This window comes from Mustela erminea, chromosome 1 (assembly GCF_009829155.1).
Source record: "Mustela erminea isolate mMusErm1 chromosome 1, mMusErm1.Pri, whole genome shotgun sequence".
NCBI classification, from domain to species: domain Eukaryota; kingdom Metazoa; phylum Chordata; class Mammalia; order Carnivora; family Mustelidae; genus Mustela; species Mustela erminea.
Window position 1 is genome coordinate 153,143,355 of NC_045614.1, and position 13,166 is coordinate 153,156,520.

At 36.2% G+C, this 13,166-nt stretch overlaps 1 pseudogene; it reads left to right on the forward strand.

Annotated features, from left to right (window-relative positions):
- Positions 1-13,166, forward strand: part of LOC116591295 — a 145,564-nt pseudogene that overhangs the window by 111,609 nt on the left and 20,789 nt on the right.

Below are 13,166 nucleotides of genomic sequence, written 5' to 3' on the forward strand. Positions count from 1 at the left end.
CTTGGACTTCAAGTGTAATATAATTTGAATAGTGTAGGAACATGAACAAAGATGTGGAAGAATTAAAAAAAGAAAGAACAAGCCATTACAAATAAACATTTTTTTTCAATTATAGGGCAAAATTTATATACATTTTTCAATTGTAGGGCAAAATTATAGGGCAAAAATTTTCCATGAGTTTAAGAATCTAGTCTACTAATTTCAAAGTGAAAGTATAAATTACAATCCATGGAAACCGTATGCTTAGGAGAGAAGAGAGAAAGTGCTTATTGTTACATTTTTACTGAATGAATTTTTAGTGAAATAATAAGGATAGAAAGTATCACCATAACAGGTAAGGAAAGAGCAGTTCAAGTTGCCATTTTGACCTTACTGTCATTAACTATGACTTACCTGCCCTAGGGAAGTTTCCACAGTTTCATTCTGTAACAAAACTTTTTGTTTTATCTTGCCCTCTAACCTCACAAGTTCCTGTTTCTTCACAGTTTACCCAAACTCTGTAGCATAGAAAGTTCAGAGTTTTAAAGATGAATGTCTTCTGACTTTCTTGATGTGGAAATGATCAAAGTATTAAGGCAAAAGGAAAAGAATGAGAAACTTCCAATCACATGAGAAGAGAGGAAGAAAATACAGACAAAGGAAAGACACGATATAGATTCTTGGCTGGTGTGAGACTGGGCAATTATAGTACCTTGTTAAGTTGACGTCTTTTTTTTTAAAAAGTAGATCTAAATTGATATTATTTGGCATTAACATGTTTGCATTTTACCATCTATAGTTGCTATAGTTTTATCATTATGGGGATGCAAAAACCCAAAGCGAAATTTTGAGTTATAGATATAGGAGTTAACAAATTTAGTTTTGAGATTGTATTATTTACCTAAGGGAGAGTCTAGTTTGGTATGGGATTTGGACAAGAATTTGATCTTACTTCATTATATTTCTTTGGCAAGATGTTTTAAATAAATTAAAGGGATTACATCATTTTCCAGGCTTGATATTAGAGTGGAGAAGAATCACTAATGCTATTACTAAAGTGGTCTTTCTTCTGCAGCGGGAAAAGCATCTAAATCTTTTTCTTGGAATGGAAAGAATCTATCCTGTATCACAGTCACACACTACTACAGGTAATGAGAAATCTTAAATATGGATAATACTCAATTTTGAAAGAAAACTTTTCATATCTAATATTTGCTTTGATGACCGAGGAATTCAAGTGTTGATCATTGGATTCTGTGAAGTTCCATAAACATTTATGTAACGCATTCTACATCCAGAATATAGATGGATACTATTTGCAGAGATGAGATTTAGTTAGAGTTCCAGCTTTCAAGTACTATATAGAGTAACTAGAATGTCTGTGACTGTGCTTCAGATCAATACTTATTTGAGTTAGTCATCTAATTTCAGTCCAGACCCTCTCCTGAACCTCCCAAGAGTCTGATGAATCTAGGTAATGCTGGAGAGCATCTGTGTAATAGATAAGTGTCTTATTTTACTTAACCAGAAAAGAGCTGTAGAGTCTTTTGGGTAACTTGTAGCACTCTTGGAATGGGTATGAGTAAGGAAGAAAGCATTCTTGTGTTAGGCAGTGCAAAGCTAAGTATCTGCCAAATGTAATGTGCATTAGAATAAAGGACAGCATTAATTCTCATCAGAGAGACAGTTTAGGTTGGCAGTGTAGAATGTGGGCTTTGATATCTGACTTTTACAAGTTTTGAATCTTTATTCAAGGTAGCTTTGTGCCTGAGTGTCCTCCTGTGTAAAACACAGTAATAATAGTCTCACTTCACCAGGGCATGCTGAGTATTAAATAGGCTAATACATTTCAAGTGTTTCGAATAGAGCAGAGCACTTTGTGCGGGCTCCTTACCAGCTGTTGCTATTATTACAGAAGGAGGCACCAGGAGGAGTTACTTTTTTTTCTGTGCTTTTTGTTGCCTGTTCTAAACAAACTCTTTTCCTTCTTCCGTATTTAGCTAAGCTCTTAGATCACCATAGCCATTTCTTGCCCTGTTGGTGTTTAAATCTCATTTTGAGATATATGCTAATGATGCAAACTTACATAAAATAAATCCTTGGTAAAAAACCAAAACCAGCCCAGAGTTTCTAAAGGTGTTGCATTTATCTGTTGCTTATAAAGTAGAAAGAAAGTAATCAATTCCTTTTTTTCTGATTGGTTTTCACCATACTATGCCTACCTTTAAAGAATATTTTGGAAATACAAGCCTACCTAAGCAAAGCAAAGCCATTTCATTAGAATTCATCTCCATGATGTTACATTCATGTTTTAGAATTTATTTTTGCCATCTTGTCTGCTAGTGTTAGTCTCATTAATTCAAAAAATAGACCTGAATATTAAATATTATTATAGAAAACAAGACAGTGTGCTGAGGCAGCAAGAGACTTGAACGCCTTCTGCTGTCAGCTAGTTTTATAAACATTGAGAAGGACATTTAATGGTAATAAGTATATTAATATCTACCATTCATTGAGCACTAATTTTTCTTAAAAGCTAAATAACAAGGACATATATCAGGGGTTTGTTCAGAAAAAGAGTATCCGAGGTACCTAAAATGTCTGACTCATCAAAAGAAGATGTAATTATATATACTAGCTGGTAGAGAGCCGTTACAATGAAGAGTATATTATAAAACAGAAGATTTTGTGTTGCTATATATGTATTGTAAAACTGTAATAAAAAAATCAGTTATAATAACAAAACCAGTTCCCCCAGACTCTTTGAATAATGCTTTCGTGTTTCAGAAAAATTCAACCAATAAATAAATAATCTGTAAAATATTTGGGGGGGAGAATAAAGGCTATAAGCATTAAAACATAGAGCTTTTTCTTTCCTAGAAAGTTCATTAATCTGATTCTAGTCTCTAGCTTTGTCAGTGCTACCACTGGTTCTCTTGTTTAGTGAGGATGGTGATAAAGGAAAGTGGCCAGGTGACGTCCGGCAAGTGATGTTCTAGTCATCACTTCTCATTACTCCATCTTCTACAGATTAGCTGGCCCCTTGGGCCCTGGGTTATCCCTTTCCAGCAGTCCATTGCTCTTTTGCTGCAGATCCTCTCTCTGTGTCTTGTGTATTCCTGAATTTTGAAGGTTTCTGACAGTCATTTTTCCTAGGATCCATTTGAATAGTCTTTACTCATTAATACCCCTGCTAACAGTCATATAGTGCTGACAGCTGGTATTCATTTTAGCACAGAACTAGTTCAACCTATCGAATTACTTCTCATCATGGGCTTGTTTTCTAGAGAGCTAGGTTAATGTAAAACATTCTATTGCAGTTGATGCATATATTCACTTACATTGGGATTGGTCTTGTACTTATTTTATCCTTGTTAGATGCATGAACATAATGAAAAACATTTATTTATTTATTTATTTATTTATTTTAAAGATTTTATTTATTTATCAGAGAGAGAGGGGGAGAGAGCAAGCACAGGCAGACAGAATGGCAGGCAGAGGCAGAGGGAGAAGCAGGCTCCCTGCCGAGCAAGGAGCCCGATGTGGGACTCGATCCCAGGACCCTGGGATCATGACCTGAGCCGAAGGCAGCTGCTTAACCAACTGAGCCACCCAGGCGTCCCAATGAAAAACATTTAAATACAAATTTAGTTTAGCATTGGTGAAAATGCATAATTCAGAAATGTAATTACTGTGAAAATAAATGTCAGATCCCCTCAAACATCTCAATTTTCTGTCTTCATTCTCTTTGATTTTAGGATGAATAACCTTTACAGAACCAAATATTCAGAATGTGCCAAGAGATTTTGAGATCAAAATGACAACACTAGTAGGAGAGAGCCCACCTTCCCAAGCCCTACTTCCCATGAACAGGTAGATGCTATTTCTCTGTATTTGTGTTATATACTTTTGTGAGTATGAAAGCCTCAGAACAAGACTAGTGGACAAAATAATGAAGTTAGTTTAATTTTCTGTTCTGGGCATACACATTTCTAGGTAATATCCATTTAAAATCCTGAGTCTGTCTATAAAAAAGCTAGTTGATGGTGAAAGACTGAAAACCTGGACCACGAATTAAATAATCAGCATGATGTGCTTTTCTAACTCAAATGTTACAGAGAAGAGTTTAACTATGTCAAAAGCCTCTCCCCCTCTGCCCTCCCCAAATTCACATGATTGGAAGGAAAAGCATAGATAATTTATGTTAGATATGGTCAAAAAGATTTGTTGACTTGAGATAAATGTCAGTAATTTTTTCAGAAGCAGTTTGTGGCAAAAGCTGTTACAGAAATGCCTTATTTTGTTTAATTAAATGTTTGCTAAAAAAGAAAATCTAGTATCTATGTTAAGCTTTAAAGTGAGTTTCAAACGATAAGGTTTTTAAGTTTCCTAGATGAAACTGTTGACTTCACTGAAAAATGAGACGTTCCTCATATATTTGAGACTGCTTCATGTCTATCTGCTGAAATTGTTTGACTGACGGAGGAAGAGATAAAGAGTCGTGGCCTGAACTGTGGATAGTAGGCATAGATGGAGGACAGAACCCCAGACAGAGGAATGCCATTTTCAGTCTGCATGCGGCATGTTTTTGTGCCTTTTCCAGGTAAGGTGATAGATGGTTTTTTGAACTTCTCATTGCTGTAGAAATGGTTTTCAAAGCACTGATAAAGCCTGCATTATGAATAAGACTCAGAAGTATGCATTGGTCCCTCCATCTTTCCTCTCTTTGGTGTAGCCTGTTTTTATCTTTGTGTAGCCAGGTTGTCAGTCACCATTGTCCTCATGATCTGCTCTGTGGAAAACTCCTGTGGTGTATGCTTGTCAGCAACAGTCTACAGAAACCATGTCTTCCAAAGCGATTGTAAACTTTTTTGCAAAGTCCAGCAGATTTCATTAGTCCTTGTACTCTTTGACAGACTCTTGTGCAGACTCTTCTGTACAGCATTTATACTGTTAATTAACCCTCCATTTCCTCAATTTCTGTCCTCCCTTGATCTCAAAGGGCACAATTTTCTTGTTTCTCTGACTTGCTTTGCTCTTTTGCTTCTATCCTCTCCATACCACTGTTTTCTATTGCATGGGTAACCCCCAAGGCTGCCCTTCTCTTGCCTAACCTTAGTACTCCAGACAACAGGCCTTTCATGAAAGGTTGAACTCAATAAACTCTAGTCATGAGACATTTGGAAGTCAGGATCTAACTCCTAAATCACCCCTACTATTTCTATATGAATTTGTGCCTTTATCTTCTGCTGGTTGGCAGGTCTGGGTGAGTGCAGCTAACTATCTGAATTGGTTTTAATTCTGTCAGAAAATATTCTAAGGGGGAATCTAGGTCCGTGACAGTGTCACCTGGTTGGTAATTTTCCGTTTTGCTCTCTCAGTGTAAACTATCAGCACTATATCATTGTAACCATCTTTAAGTGTTCAGTTCTTTGGCATTAAGTACCCATCATGGTTGTTTGTGCATCCATCACCACCATCCATCCCCAGAACTTTTTCATCTTCCACAACTGAAACTCTCTATTGAATAGTAACTCTCCCTCCCAGCAGCCCCCGGTCCCTGGCAGCCACCATGCTACTTTCTGTCTCTGTGAATTTGACTACTTGAGGTATCTACTATAAGTGCATTATACAGTATTTGTCTTTTTGTGTCTGGTTTATTTCTCTTTGCATCATGTCTTTAAGATTCATCCATGTTGTAGTATATGTCAGAATTTCCATTCTTTTTGGGTGCCTGGCTAGCTCAGTGGATTAAGCCTCTGTCTCCAGCTCGGGTCATGATCCCAGGGTCCTCTGCTTGATTCCTCTGCATCTGGCTCTCTGCTCAGTGGGAAGCCTGCTTCCCCCCCAACTCTGCCTGCCTCTCTGTCTACTTGTGATATCTCTCTCTCTCTGTCAAATAAATAATAAATAAATAAATAAAATCTTAAAAAAAAAGAATTTCAGTTCTTTTTAAGGCTGAATAATATTTGATTATATGTATATACTTTATTTTGTTTATCTGTTCATTCATCAATTTATTCTTACTTAAACAATAAAATTGTGTTTAACATGACCAATTTTATACTGCTTTTAAAAATTTTTTTAAGTTCATTGAAATTATACATATATGGATTAAATCTGAAAATTTCTGTCATTTAAATGTAGTGTTTAGGGGCACCTGGGTGGTTCAGTGGGTTGAAGCCTCTGCCTTTGGCTCAGGTCGTGATCCCGGGGTCCTGGGATCAAGCCCCACATCGGGCTCTCTGCTGAGCAGGGAGCCTGCTTCCCTTCCTCTCTCTCTGCCTGCCTCTTTGCCTACTTGTGATCTCTGTCTGTAAAATAAATAAAATCTTAAAAAAATAAAATAAATGTAGTGTTTAGTCCATTGGCATCTAAAGTAATCATTGGCATACAGTTGGTTTAACTCTACTGTCTTGTTATTTGTGTTTTATTCTATCTGTTCTTTATTTTTTAAAGCTTTAAGTGACCATTTTTATTGTGCTTCTTATTTCCTCTATCGTCTTCTTAACTATCTTAGATATTTCAGAGTATTCAATACGTATATATATATTCCATCACGTACTGTCTTTAAATAATCTTATACCACTACATCTGTAAAGTTTTTTCTATTTCCCCTCTTACATAATAGATTTAATTTCTATGATTTATAAACTCTACCATACAGTTATTATTTTTGCCTTAAAAAGTCTATTATCTTTCAAAGAAAGCAAGAAATAAAAAAGTGTCTTTTCTACCTGTCCACTTTTTACCATTTCTGGCACTTTTCATTTCTTGGAGTAATTCAAGGAATCTTGAAGTACTTCCTCCAGAGTACTTCCTTTAAGATTTCTTATAATGCAGTTCTACTGACAGTGATTTATCCCAGTATTCCCATGTCTCTAGATTTCTTTTGTTATCCTCACTTTTGAAAGATAATTTTATGTGACTTAGATTTCTAGATGTACAGTCCTTCTCCTTCAGCACTTTAAATATATATTTCCATTAGCTCCTGGTTTGTATTATTTCTATTGAGAAGTACGCCGTCATTTTTCTTGCTCCTCCTCTAAGCATAATACAACCAACTTTCCCCTGGATGCTTTTTAAATTTTGTTATTGAGACTCTTTGGGTAGTTTTTCATGCTTTGCTTCTAAGACTTTTGAGTTTGCTGGATATCCTAAGTTGGCTTAGTTTTTTTTTTTTTTAATATGTGTGCTTATATTTTTCAGTAAATTTGAAACATTTTCAACCATTATTTCTTGTAAATTTTTAATTTTTTATATTCTTTAATTTTTAAAAAGATTTTATTTATTTATTTGAGAGAGAGCAGCAGAGGAAGAGGGAGAAGCAGTCTCCACGCCAAACAGGGAGCCCATTGTGGGGCTCAATCCCAGGTCCCTGGGATCATGACCTGAGCCAAAGGCAGGTGCTTAACCAACTGAGCCACCTAGGCACCCCTCTTATAATTTTTTAAAAAGATTATTTATTTTAGAAAGAGAGAAAGAGAGCGTGCACAAGCATGGGGGTGGGCAGAGGGAGAGAATCATCAAGCAGACTCCCCTGCTGAGCACAGAGCCCCATGCAGGACTTGATCCATGACTTATGAGATCATGACCTTAGCTGAAACTAAGAGTCAGACTCTTAAATGACTGAGCCACTTAGATGTCCACTTGTAATATTTTTTGTTCATTTTTCTCTCCTCTCTCCTTTCTTCTTGTTGCTCCAAATATACATATGTAATACCACTTGGTATTGTTCCACAGGTCACTGAAACTTTTTTCTTTTTTATTCTCCCTCTTTTTTTTTTATTATTCTGTGCTACAGTGTATATTTTCTACTGACTGTTAAGTGTTCATGGATTTCTCTTCTACAGTGTCTAATTGCTGTCTTATCCTTCTAGTGAATTTTACATTTCAGATATTGTATTTTTAGTTTCAGAATTTTCATTTGATTTTTTGTCTGATTTTTATTACCTTATAGCAATTCACTATTTATTACATCATTATATGCGTGCTTCTTTAAACTCCTGAACATTATCTATGGTAGCTATTTAAAATTCCATCATCTCTTAATTTGGGGGTCATTTTTCTATTGATTAAATATTCTCCTGCTCAGCGTCACATTTTCCTGGTTCTTCTTATGTCTGGTATTTTTTTTTTTTAATTGTGTGCTGGGCATAATGGTTGCTACATTATTGACTTGGGATTTTGTAGTCTTCATTAGTAACATTTTCTTCTGGCAGATGATTACTTTCACATTCAGCTTGATCATTTTGTGATTTTTAAAACTTTGTTAGCAAATGTTTAAAGTGGCTTTTTTTCTAGGGCCAGATTAGCCCTGATTGTAAGCTGTGGCCTTGTTGAGGTCTCTACTTGGTGCTCAGCGTCTTAACAGGGTCTGTCTACTCGGTCTGGTCACAGCTTGAACATCTCTCAACATTCAAGAGGTTATTATTCAAGTAGTTGATCAGCTGACAACTATGTGATGGTGGCTGTTTCTTTGGTAGTAGTTATTTCTTTAGTATTGTTTTTTGCCTGGTTTCCTGAACTTTCTCGCTCCTTTAGTACTTGGTCAAATTACCACAAAATTCTAGCCTCCTCGGTAGGCATAAACTCTAGTCTCTGCTTCCTCAGCTCAGAACATAGTGCTTTGTTTCATCTCTTCTTCTCTGCAATGTGTTCTGGTAAATTCCTTTCAGAAAACTGAGAGAGTTGCATGGCTCCCCTTGTCTCCTTTCTCCTCCCTGCTTCTTAGAGACTGTAGTCATGCACTGTCTATTCCAACACCAAAAAACAGATTTGTCAGTTTTTTTCTTATTTATGGCAGGAAGGCCATAAAAGTTGTGGTAATTTGTTTTATATTATTATATATTTTTAAGTTGTTCATTCATTCTACATAGTTTCAAAATCAAAGTATATGAAAGGTATGTATGTATCCTATTGTCTACAGCTCTTCTAGATGACCTCCTATATGAGTTTCTTATATATTCCTGTAGTATTTTTTATGCAGAGGTTAGCAAATATGAATATATATTTTCTTCCTCTATTCTTACACAAAAGTAAAGATTCCAGATACACTGTTATGTATCTTTTCTCATGTAATGTTTTTATAATGGCAAGTTGTGATTATCAGTAAATAAATTTGAATGTAAACCAGTTTAATCTCTGTGCAGGTCATCTGTGTAACAAACTATGGATTTGCTGAGTCACAGAGTAAACCTGATCAATTTTGATAGATATTGTTGAATTGCATTGTAATAGGGGACAGTGACCATTTAGTTCCCAATAACAGTAAGTGTTTCTTTCTCAGCCTTGCCACAGAATGTACTGTCCAATTTCTGGATTTTTCACTAGAGAAAAATTGTTTCTTGCTATAGTTTTAGTTTACATCTCTTTTATTGTGAATGAAGTTGAGCATTCTTTGGTATGTTTGAGGTTCTTTTGGTTGTTTCTGTGAACTACTTGTTTATATTTTCTCTTGTTCTTGATTTGTAGCATGCCTTTTTTATAATATGGCAATGAGTGTGTGGTGATATCAGTCACATTTTCCCTCCTTTTTTCTTAGCCATAGTCTTTTAAATTTTATTTTTGCCATATATATCTAATCCAGTAATTTCCATTACATAGGTAAGCCTCTGAATCCTCTAAGTAACCCTTCTCCACATATCAACCCCTTGTTTCCACTGAATGCTTTTTTTCTTTTTAATTTTTATTTAATTTTTTTATTTAGGCTTTATTTTTTCAGTGTTCCAAGATTCATTGTTTATGCATCACACCCATGCAATACGTGCCCTCCTTAATACCCACCACCAGGCTCACCCAACCCCTCACCCACCTCCCCTCCAAAACCCTCAGTTTGTTTCTCAGAATCCACTCCACAGTCCACTGAATGTTTTTATTGTCAAAGCAGAGCACATGGTTCTCTCCAGCCCACTTACAATGTGCACACATTGCAAACCAGTTTCTTCATTCATTCATTCAACAACTATTTAAGGAGCTATGAAGTATCGGAACTGTGCAAGGTTTTTTTTTTTTTTTAATGTTTTCTTTATTTATTTGAAGAGAGAGAGAGCACAAGTAGACAGAATGGTAGGCAGAGGGAGAGGCTCCCCACTGGTCCGGGAGCATGACATGGGGCTCGATCCCAGGATCCTGGTATCATGACCTGAGCTGAAGGCAGACGCTTAACTGGCTGAGCCACCCAGGTGCCCCATGCATAAGGGTTTGCATAGAATGCAAAAGAAAATTAAGTATCCCATCCCTAATGGCTCTGTGCTATGTGGGAGAGGCACGAAAGAACCATTTTAGATTATGTGTCAAATGCTACAGAAACATTGAGGAAAGCACTAGCATAGTGGTTTAAGGGGCAGAAGTCAGGGGTGGCTTTACACATATTACATATACTTGAAAACTGATCAGAAAAAAAATTATCTAAGTTACAGAACTGAATTGCATCACATTAAGAGCAAAATTTTAACTTTTGGGCACATAATGTCTTTTTTTATGTTCAGTTAGCCAACATATAGTACATTATTAGTTTTTGATGTAATGTTCAATGATTCATTAGTTGCATGGCTCTCTTCACCACACGTGTCCTCCTTAGTACCCATCATCCAATTATACCATCTCCCAACCCTTCTCCTTCTGTAACCGTGTTTGTTTCGTGGAGTCCAGAGCCTGGTTTGTCTCCCTCTCTGATTTCCTCCCCTTCAGTATTCCCTCCCTTCTCTAATCTTATGGTTCTAAGTTAGAACTAAATTTCTGTCATCCTGCTCAGTTGCATAAAATGTGGACTTATTTTTGTACCAGCTTTTCTAAAATCATTTCTATTTCAGGTGGCTTAATATTAGCTGCTGTTTACTCTCAACTTGAACTGAGGATCTTGGCTCATTTATCCCACGATCATTGCCTCATTCAAGTATTAAACACTGGGGCTGATGTTTTCAGGAGTATTGCAGCTGAGTGGAAGATGATTGAGCTAGTGTCTGTTGGGGATGATCTGCAGCCACAAGCAAAGCAGGTGAAATGTTTAGCATATATGAGAATATTAATGATTTAAAAAATTTTAAAAATGCCTTCATCATTTGCAGTTGGGGAATAATGATTTCTCCATCTGTGGATCTTTCAAACCATATTCAGCTGAGCTTGTCTCATGGTATTCATCATACTCTCCTTCATAGAGTCAGTAGAAAGAATCAGCTAGACTTTGTCTGAGGCTAACTTGCATAAGGAAAGCCATCCACATTAGTGGTAGATATCGTGGTGGTAGTAGTTGTTATTTATGTGTATGTATGTGTATTTTAAAAAATGTCTTTCTAGTCTGTAAACAGTTTCATATTTTTATTTTTATAGGTGTTCTCTAAATGTTTATTGAAAAAGAATCACTGAACTGTGGATTATAATTAATAACTGATAGCTTTTTTGTTTTTTGAGATCATTGGTTAGCTAAACACATGTGAAACTTTATACTGTCCTTGGACTTTTTAAGGGGGTCCTTATTAGTTCTTACTCCTGGATGACTGTTACGCACAGAGAAAGTCAAAGGCCACATTTATACCATTTTCTGGCCTCTATTGACACTGATACTTCTTTCGCCACTTGGTCTGTGGGAAATCTGAAGCCATTTTTGAAAAATAGGATTGCTGGCTGAGACAAAAAACCATCACTCCCACTTTTACGATCCCACTGTGTTAGTTTTGCATTTATACTTCTAGTTACTCACAGCTGTAAGTCTTGACTGGCTCATTAGACATGAAACCCTTCCTCTCAGCCATTGCCTGTTCAGCACCAGCACATGTTTCTTCCACTCTTTAGAAAACCAGCTTTGCCCTCTCTGTTTAATAATCTCTGGGCTCCTGCATTCAGCAAGAATTGAACCCTGGATAAAGAACTAATGTTCCAATATTTAACCTTCATAATAAACCCATGAAATAGGTGCAATTATTATTGCCATTTTAAATAGGCATAAAGGGAAGCACCAAAAGTTAGTAATTTGCTAAAGATCATACAGCTATAAGTGGTGAAGCCAGGATGAGCTCAGAATGCCAGAACTTAGACATGCTGACTTTATCATCTAAACACTCATCCACTGATGATATCTGCCTCTTTTTCATAAGTTCTTACATGACTTAATAGTGTTTATGCTCTGCACCGTCTACTCCTTGGGTCTGACTGAGATCTCAGCCACTGCTGTGTACTAAAAAAAAAAAAATTAAAAAAGAAGCAACAGTAAAAAAACAACAACAACAACAAAAAAAACGTAGAACCACCAAAAAGGAAAAGATAAAAGGATGGAAAAAAAAAATCCTTCTCAATGTATTAAAAAAGACAGGTAAGGACAAAAAACTTGTAGTTGTTTTACCACATTAAAAGTAGCTTATGGGGACGCCTGGGTGGCTCAGTTGGTTGAGCAGCTGCCTTCGGCTCAGGTTGTGATCCCAGTGTCCTGGGATCGAGTCCCGCATCAGGCTCCTTTCTCCGTGGGGAGCCTGCTTCTCCCTCTGACTCTGCCTGCCACTCTGTCTGCCTGTGCTTGCTCTCTCTCTCTGACAAATAAATAAATAAAATCTTTAAAAAAAAATAAAATAAAAGTAGCTTATGGACTCTGATGATCATCTTTTACAAATTATATTTTAAAATTATATTTAATGATATTTATATGAACTTGCTTTATGTTAGTTTTCTGAACACTTAGAGGTAATAATTTAGTAATCTTCACAATTCCATGATGCAGGTATTACTATCCTCATGGATGAAGAAGTCAAGATATAAGAGTTTAGGTAGCTTCTGCAAGATAATCTTATAAATTCTGGAACTAGGATATAAACTGGTTATTTGGAACTAGGATTTAGTTAACTATTTATTTAAACTAAATACTTATTATTAAATTTACAGTTTCCTACTGACCTGTTTAGACTATTTCCTTCTACTACTCCCAAAATTTCCTCAGGAACTTGTTTAACCCAATTGAATTCTGCAATTGTGGGATATCAGGAGGCATATTTATTTCCAATCAAGTATTCCCTATTGTCGAACCCTGAAGCCTTCTCTTCCTGCTCTGTCCTATGCAGGATCCAGGATAGGAATGTTTGTAATGCTTCTCTTTCCTGACTCCTGGGTGCTTGTCTAAGCAGAAGTTAATGAGGTATTATTATGAGAGTAGAAAGCTACTCTGAAGACTACTGGATACATGACAAAGAGTCAGAAAT